Here is a 9579-nt window from a genome sequence, read left to right on the forward strand (position 1 = left end):
AGAAAAAGGCGAAAGCCAGGCCAAGGAACAAGTGTGGTGAATTGCACCTTGACAGGAGCCCTGCCAATCCTGGGTTTAGGGACAGACCCAGACCCTGGTGTGGTGGTGGGTTAGGGAAGGAGCTTGACAAGAGCAGGAAGTCAGGGCTGGAGCCAGGCCAGCAGAGTTTGGGGCCGGGATGTTGAGGCAGGACCCCAGTGGATGAGCTGACCCAGCCAAGAATTGCTGTTTCCAATCAGGCACGCTGGCCATCAGGCCTGATAGTGGGAAGCTCTGAGGCTACTGCTGTACCTGGGTGGAGAAGACCTGGTCCAGAGACTGTCTAGACTGCCCCTGTTTCTTTGCCTGTGACAACTGTACAGACTGAACGAGGAAATGGGTCTGAAGATGCTTTGTATGCATTAAAACAATCAAGGCCCCCCTGCACAAAGCCCTATAGTGCCAGCCCTGCCCTTGAGCAAGTCTTGCCTGCGCAGGTAGATAGGACTTGCATCCAAAAGACTAATGCATTAGCCGCTCAGTCAAGGAGAGGGGGAGCTGCAGCTGCCCTCTGTGAAGGTCTCTGCCGGAGACTTCTATACTTGGGAGGTTGTTTTAAAGTCACTGAGTGGGGATTTCTTAGTCCCTGGGCCAGTGAGAAGAGTGGGGAAGTTCCATACACTAGGGAGGGGTTTAGCCAGTGAGCCACCTTCCCCTTCCTGCCAGAGTGAAACCCCATGACCAGGAGCAGGGAAGTCTAACTCAGGTTTCTGGTCCTACCTGAGGAGACTTGCTTAATAGGAGGAATGAGGGATGAGGTTGGGGCTGAGACCCAGAGACCCACAGGTCAAGGCACACAGCAGAGGCCTGAGCAGGCCCGAGGGACAGGAGGAAGCATGGAAGGGGTTGGCAGGGAGGTTGTGCAGGGCTGGGTCCTCTGGGGAGAAGAAAGGTCTGGGTCCATGGAAACCTTCTCTCCAGGGACCCCAAATAGTTCTGCACCATCAAGTGTTGTCAGAGGGGATGGGATTAAAACCTGGGGTGCAGGGAGGCAGGGAGTGAAGTGGGAATGAGGAGTGTAGTAGTTACGGGGGTAAGGAGACTGCAGAAGGTAGGTGGGCTCCCAAGCCCTAGTAGGTGTGGCATATCATATCGGAGCTCTGTGTACAGATGGTGCCCGACTTATGATGATTCGATTTATGATTTTTTTTTAAGATTTATTTATTATTTATTTATTTTATTTTATCATTTTTGGCTGCGTGGGATCTTCATTGAGGCATATGCGGGATCTTTCCTTGTGGCACGCCGGGCTCTTCCTTGTGGCGTGCAGGCTTCTCTCTAGTTGTGGTGTGCAGGCTCCAGAGCGGGTGGGCTCTGTAGTTTGCAGCACGCGGGCTCTCTAGTTGAGGCGCGCAAGCTCAGTAGTTGTGGAGCACGGGCTTAGTTGCCCCGTGGCACGTGGGATCTTAGTTCCCTGACCAGGGATTGAACCCGTGTCCCCTGCATTGTAAGGTGGATTCTTTACCACTGGACCACCAGGGAAGTCCTCGATTTATGATTTTTTAAAAAAGTAACTAGAAATATCCTAGTATATTGTACTTCGGAGATAAAGAGTCCTTTGGGCATTTAGATCCCTACTTCATCATCAACACCATCACCACACACACACACACACACACACACACACACACACAAACACAAATCAACTATTTACACATGGATTAAAAAAAATTACTCTTGTGCGTGAACAAAAATGAAAACACAAATAAATTAAGGTATTCCAAAACCTTTTTCACATTCTTTCTTTTGTATGAATCCCCCTTTATTCCAGTCATTAGTGTTTGTGTTTTCTCATAAAACCTAGTCTTTATGCTATTAAGAGCATTGGTGATGAGCACTTCATTAAGAAGCATCTCAGCATTGTCTCTAGAATTTCCTTCTGAGACAGAAAACATTTCTGGGACTGGAGACTGAAGTGTTCATCCTGTTTTCCTTCTTTCCAATTAAAGCTGATTCCATGACAGAAGTATCAATCTGTGGAAATAGCATTTTTTTTCTTCCCCAAAGCAGAAAATTCAGCACCTGTACTTAGAGTTCTGTTGGAGAAGTGGCTGAACTCAAAATGTATTAGGAACCCAACTGCAGTTTAGTGTTGGTGGATTCAACAAATTGCAGCCGTCCTTCAAATACAGGCTATGGTTTCCTTCTGGGATGACCTCACCAGGACCCTTGGCAACAGTACTGCTCAGTAGACTCTGGCAGCAAGATACTACATTGGTTGTGTTTCTAACTGAGCTGGAGTTGAAGGCATTCTCCAAAACATGATGGTAGTTGATGTCTACAGAAGTGCTGGTAAGCGCTATGGATGTGAGTCCGCCCGCCTATCACTATGCCTAGGGAACCGAAATTGGCAAAGCCACAGAGAGCATGAGTGGCAATCGTCTCAGCACGAATCGACATATATTGCTGCACACCATCCACAAATTGGGTCCACCCTCTTGCCTTAAATGGATCAATTTTGAGAGTTTCTGATAAGCCACAAATTTATTGAAGAATGTCTTATATAACCTATGAGTTTGGCAACCATAAAGCTGTCTTGCCAGTCCACTCCCATCATGAAGGAAAAGGGCATGAAGATGCAGGAGCATATTACTTCGAAACTCAGTTGTGGGAAGTCAAACATGTTTCCAAACCAGGAAAGGGCTGAATTCACAAAAGACAACAGGGCCAGAAAGGCAATCAAATTCACAGCGATGTTCGCCACCAGGGAAATGGATGAGGACGCTCCCTGAGGGTTATTTTAGGTGTTTCTGTCTCAGGTCAAGAAAGTTTAGAAATAGCCAATGCTGCAGGTGTGGACATAACTGAAGCAGTTAACAGGTTAGAGGATGAAACCCCAAAAGAAATAAATGCACCTAAGACACTTCCAGCAATGGTAGAGAACCCAGTGGTCATGATTGTGTGGAGTTCGGACTTGGTGACGTATGGTAAATGTGGTTGGACCAGCAGTGGAGACTCTCTGTCCAACAAATCTATTGCCAGAAGGAACTACAGATTCAACAGGAGATGTTCCCATAGTCACTAGCATTACCCATCCATCCTCTCAAACAAACATGGTTGATGGTCCCAATTTGTAGTGGTCCTTCCAACCAGAGACTGTGGTGCCCTCCTCAGAATGGGGACTTCCTGTTGCATCCTCTCTCCTTCCTTCCTGCTTCGATGTGGACACGGGAATGCTTTTTAATCATCTACTGCATCAGTCCGAGGTAGTGCAACATGGACATCACAGTGCTGAAGAAACCCACGATGGGCAGGACCTTAAATGCAAAAAAGTGGTCTTTATAGTTCTCACCAAAGACAAATGTGGAGCCAGCATCAGTGTACTCCAGGAACGTCAGAACTTGTCTCCGTAACCAGTCAAAAGCCATAAATCCAGGTTCCGTCCTTAGTATCAAAAGCCCAAGAAGAAACTGTAACCCAATACCCCAGAAGACAGGCCTCCAGTAAACTTTGGTTGGGTGCTTGGAAAATAGAAATGTCAGGATAAGGTACATTAGGAGTCCACCGAAGGACAACAGCTGCTGTTGGCCCAATCTGGTGGTGTCAAAGACCAGCCAGAAAATAACTCCCAGGATCAGGCAGGCCCAAATCACCCACTTCAGCCAGAACCAATGGCTGTCCAGAAGCCTTTGGCCAGGAGACGGGAACTGAGCGATTTGAGACTCATTTCTGGCCATGAAGTGATCCCAGATCACACAGAAGATGGCAACCACCATGATCACGAAAAGAGGAAGCGCTCTGCGAAAGTTCAGCACACAGGCCGCAATCACCAGAGCCAGGTAACTTGCTATTAAAATGCCCCAGATGATATACTTAAGGGTTGTTTTGTGTTCCCTACAAAACTCATAAACTGTACCATACTTCCTTTCCAGGCACCTTTTGACGTGTCTCTCGATTGTCCTCCTCATCTTCAGCCTTTCTTGGAGAATCCTGCTCAGTGGTGACTTGCTCTTCCCCCTGTTTGCCCTTTTCTTGTTCTCTTTTGCACAACTCTCCTCCTTAGTGAGTTGTCATTTCCTGATGTGTTCTGGTTTTCAAAGCAGTCTTCATCACTCTGAAAGCCGGTGTCGCTGCAGCCCTCGGCTGTGAGGGCTACCATCCTCTGCAGCTCCACAGAATTTTTGCTGCTCGCTGAATTCTCTTCAAATGTCTGGGCTGGAGATCCCCTGTACCTCACTAATCCTTCTCATTATCCTCATTCCTTCTGGCCCATTTTTACTCTGGGAGGAAGACTCCTGTGCATGGGAACCGCAGATGGTCTCTGGTGCCTCTTCCCTGGCGTGTCGGATGGAGGGCCAGACGCCAGGTTCACTCCCCAGCTCACCTAGGAGAATCTGATTTATGACTTTTTGACTTTTTTTTTTTTTTTTTCCAGTACGCGGGCCTCTCACTGCTGCGGCCTCTCCCGCTGTGCAGTACAGGCTCCGGACGCGCAGGCTCAGCGGCCATGGCTCACGGGCCCAGCCGCTCCGTGGCATGTGGGATCTTCCCGGACCGGGGCACGAACCCGTGTCCCCTGCATCGGCAGGCGGACTCTCAACCACTGCGCCACCAGGGAAGCCCTGACTTTATTTTTTGATGGTGCAAAACTGATAAGCATTCAGTAGAAACCTACTTTGAATTCTGAATTTTAATCTTTCCCCAGGCTGGTGATATGCAGTATGATAGTCAGTCTCTCAATACCCTCGGGATGCTGGGCAGAGGCAACTCCCAGTCGGCTATACAATCATCAGGGTAAACAACTGATACACTTACAACCATTCTGTACCCACACAACCATTCAGTTTTTCACTTTCAGTACAGTATTCAATAAATCACATGAGATATTCAACACTTTACTATGAAACAGGCTTTATGTTAGATGATTTTGCCCAACTGTAGGCTAATGTGAGTGTTTTGAGTATGTTTAATGTAGGTTAGGCTAAGCTATGATGTTCAGTAGGTCAGGTGTATTAAATGCATTTTTTACTCACAATGCTGTCAATTTACAATGGGTTTATTGGGATGGAACCCCATTATAAGTGGAGAAAGGTCTGTAGTGGCTATCTCTAAGGAGATTGAATGGCCCCTGATGGCAGCCTGTGACATGTCTGCCAGCCTCTGTTTCCTACAGGCCACACTCCAAACCCAGTGTTAGTGTTTCCTCCTAATCACAGCATGAACAGGTAACAAGAACAGGTAACAAGAACAGGAAAGCAATGAGATCTCTGAACACCTGATCAAGGAAAACTTCCTGGAGGAAGAAGAGCCTAGAGAATGAGTAGAAGTTGAGGCAACAAAGGATAGTGATTCCTGGTGCAGACTGGACCCAGGTGTCTCGGATCTTCCACTTACTAGCTGTGCCTCACTTTTTTCAACTGTGAAATGGGGCAGTTAGTGTTTCTCTCATAGCATTTTGTGAGAGTTCAATAAGTTTACACATGTAAAGGGCTTAGAGCTGAGCCTGGCACATAGGAAGGAGTCCATAAATGTCAGCTGTTACTATCTGACTAGGAGAGGATGGGGAGGTCATCAGAGCTAGGAGATGCAGCTGGGCAGTTGTGCTGTATATTAAAAATAATTGTTAAAGAGCCTTGACTCCCAGACCTATGAGTTTAATGGGGATGCTGGTGGTGAGGAGCATGAGATGGGGGTGTTCCAAATCAGACCTCAAATCCACGCTCATATACATGCCCACACCCACCAGGCACCCACAGACACAGGGGCACTAGACCCCATGCCTATGCACTGCGCCCGTGCACAGACACACACACACACCCACACACACTCCTGGACACAGACCCACACGCGTGCTTCCTCCTCCTTCCCCAACCCCTCTCAGAAATAAAAGTGCTCCCAGCCCGGGGTGGGGGGTGGTTTGCACACCGCCGCAGACCCCCGAGCCTCTCCCAGCCCCAGCGCCGGACAGCTAGAAATGTGTCTGCTCTGCCGTCTCCAGGCCTGAAGGCTTCTAGCCACACCTTAACCTTCCCAGCTCCTCTTCCCAAACCCCTAGGCTCAGGGGCGGTCGATCTTCTACTTGCTCCATTCTTTTTTTATCTCCAGTAGATTTGAGAAGAGATTCGGCTGGTTGTGGGACTGGCCGGCGGGAGGAGGGAGGTGGCTCAGGGAAAAGGGGAATCGTCATACTGAGGTCAGGGCCGGGGGAGGGGCCAGGTCCCCCAAGGACCTGTATGTACACCCTCCCACCCCCCACCCCCCACCAGGGATGAAAGAGGGCTCGGGCCGTGGGATGGGAGCAGTCCGAGGGGCTCGGTGCTCGGGGGGCCGTGAGCTTGCCCCATAATGGGGCGCAAGGTGGAGCCCTAGTGCTCCGTGCTGGGGAGGAAGGAGAGGGCAGGAGGCCGGCCTTCAGCTGGTGTCCAGCGGTCCCCGGGCGGGGCTCGTCCCCCGAAAGGCACGGACAAAGGGGCGGCCTCCCCGGACCCCTGCGCCGCCTGGAGCCGAGGGCTCAGCACAAAGCTGGGGGCGGGTGGAGCCGAGCCCGCCCCACGCGCCGGCGCTCACGGGACTGTTGATCCGCACGATTGCGAGCGACGTTTCCTGCGCCTAATCCCAACAAGCATGAAAACGGCTCCAGCGGGCCCGCCAGCAGGCCCTTTGTCCCGGCCCCTCGCGGGACAGCTGCAGCCGGGATCCCGCCCCCCTTTTGTGTCTCCACCCCCGCGCCCCTCTCCGCCCTCCCCAACTCAGCTGCCCGGATGGCCGCAAGCCTCCCAGGTCTCTCGCCTCCGGCACTTGGGCCGCACAAAGAGGGGCAGTACCCCTAATCTGGGGGCGGGGGAAGATTAACCCCAGGGTCTGCAGGGAGAGGTGGGACTGTGGAGGGAAGAGAGAGAGAGAGAGAGAGGGCTGAGGGGTGCGCCTTCTGCGAATGTAGGGCTGTGCGAGTGATGTGGGCCTGCAAGTGAGAGCATAGATGTGGGACTGGAACCGTAGGTCGACACGTGTGAGCGGGTGCAAGTTAGCGGACTGGAGGGGACCCGGGTTGATTACTCAAGCTTCTTGGACTCCTCTGGCCAGCCCCCAACATTCAGTGTTCAGACAGCTCTCAGGGCAAGAAACTCCCTAGACCTTGATGCTCCCTGGGCTCCCTGGGACCTCCTGTCTCTACTCCTCCTGGGATCTCCTCCACCCGTCCTCTGGACTCCAGCAGGGTCTCTGCCTCCAACTACCCAATGGACAGCTCCCCTCGGATGACCCACAGCGCCTCAAACCTCCCATGTCCCAAACTGAGCTCATCTCGTCACCCACAAATATGCTCACCCCACTCAGTCACCTGGGGTGTAAGCCTTGGTCCTCCTAGTCACTCCTCACACCCGTCACCAGGTCCTATCCCTTCCGCCTCCGAACCTTCTCTAGCCCATGCCTTCCTGTCCACTCCAGCTTCCCCATCTTGGTTCAGGCCACTGTCATCTCTCACCCAGAAAACTGGAAGGGCTCCTAGCCTGGCTCCCTCCCTTCCATTCACCACACTGCTCTGGAGTGGGCTTCCATAAGACTCCTGCAACTTAAGACCGTTCCAAGGCTCTCCAATTGCTTCGCTTGGTTCGCAAGGCCTTCTCTGACTGCTTCCTACATCCTCACTGGCCTGATCTTTCCCCAGGGTCTGTTGTTCTCAAGTTACTGTCTAGTCCACAAAGACCTTTCTCAAGAGCCTTCATGGAGATTTTTTCTCATGAAATCTCTGAGTAGCCTTGTTCCTCACAGAACCATCCTTCAGAACCCCAAGGTCCAGGGAACTACAGGGCAGTGGGAAGCCAGATCCTCCAGAGACAGTGCATGCTGGCTCAGCCTTACCCACACTATGCCTGCCACACGCAGGACAGCAGGGCTCCTCCCCAGCTGATGTGGTCCTGCCCTTCCTTGGGCTTCCTCAGGCCACCGTGGCTACCGAGGCCACTCCAGGTGCATGAATCCTCAGGGCTGCTGGACACGCTTGTCTCTGTCCCAGATCTCTCGGGATGGACCACATCCCCAGGAAGCTCAGAACCCCACAGTCTGCAAACATGTCTGTGTCACACTGTTCCTGTCACCATTGTCACCAGACACCTCCTCCCAGGAACCTGCTTCCAAGATGCTCTCAAGCCCCCATCTTAGTCAGAGAGGAAATTCCTATATTCAACAAATATTTATTCCTGTCTACCATGTTCCAGCCCCTCTGGTAGGCAGTGGTGATTCAGATGAATCAGACACAGTCCCAGCCCACTGGAACTTCACAGTCAATTCCTGGAGACCCAGACACGGGTAATAAGAGTACAGTGTGATGAGTGCTAATACAAATCTGTCCATGGTGCTGTGGAAGCACTTTCTAAAACATGTTCTAATAGGTGGGAAGTAAAAGATTTCCAAGTTCAAAGGGAATGATCAGGAAAGCGTTCACAAGGAATTCTCTGGCAGTCTAGTCGTTAGGTCTCTGCGCTTTCACTGTTGAAGGCACAGGTTCAATCCCTGTTCGGGGAACTAAGATATTAAGATCTGGCAAGCCACTCGGGGGAGGCCAAAAGAAAATAAAGGAAAAGAAAAAAAAAGGAAAGCGTTCACAGAGGAGCTGATGTGGAGGATGTGACCTGGAGGATGAGTAAAAGTAGGTAACCAACCTCCTAGGAAAAGTGAAGAGGACTTACCCTGGGGACCCAGGAACCAGGATCCTCCAAGAGTTCAGAAGCAGGGCCCTGTCCAAGAGACAGAGGAGTCTCTAAGCTGGCAACTGCAATGAGGAGCGAGGCTTTACCTGTACAACTGTTATGAATGCTTGCTCTCATGAGGTTGGCCTGAGACATCACATCACTTCCTGGGATGCTGGGCAGTATAATAAACTCAGTAAAGTATCCCACTTGTCTGTGAGCCACACAAGCCTCTGTCTTCAGGTACATTCAGAACCTTCAGAGCTTGGGAGTGTATGGGGTAGTAATGGGTACAGACTGGGAACCCCAGAAGCCGGTCCTCTGAAGAAAGGGCTTCTGTACCAGGCCACTGGGCTTCATTATGGGAACCAACAATACTCCCACAAAAGACCCTCCCTGCTTAATATCAACTAAACTTGGTTCTGCAGGACCCCAACAACATAGGCTCAGTCCAGAACATGCAGGTGTACACAGATGTATATGTCTGTGTCCAAACCCCTGTGAAGAAGTTCAAAGCTTCTTTTATCTGGTGGGTCTGGTGGGTTTCAATGCCATACTCCCCATCCCCCTCCCCCAATTTTATTCCTACTTGCATCCGTGTGTTATTCCTATCCCTGTGGCCAGCTCATCCTCTCCCCATTCTCAATACCATCTTTCCCAACTCACTTCTCTATTTCAGCCCAAAGCATCGTCCTAACAACAATAGCAATAAGAGAAAGAAGAAGAAGGAGGAGGAGAAGGCAGAGGGGAGTAGGAGAAGAGTATTTTCTTAGAGTGCTAACTCGGTGTCAGGACAGGCACTGTTCTTGGCGCTTTACCTGTGTTAACTCATCTAATCCCTAGGAGAAAGATACTATTATCATCTGCATTTTGCAGATGAAGAAATTGAGGGCCAGGGGTGTTGAGCAACTTG

General features: G+C 50.8%; 1 pseudogene; it reads right to left on the bottom strand.

Annotated features, from left to right (window-relative positions):
- Positions 1-2096: 2096 nt before the first annotated feature.
- Positions 2097-8822, bottom strand: LOC101277973 (solute carrier family 28 member 3-like; annotated as a pseudogene).
- Positions 8823-9579: the final 757 nt, after the last annotated feature.

Source organism: Orcinus orca, chromosome 1 (genome assembly GCF_937001465.1).
Source record: "Orcinus orca chromosome 1, mOrcOrc1.1, whole genome shotgun sequence".
NCBI lineage: Eukaryota > Metazoa > Chordata > Mammalia > Artiodactyla > Delphinidae > Orcinus > Orcinus orca.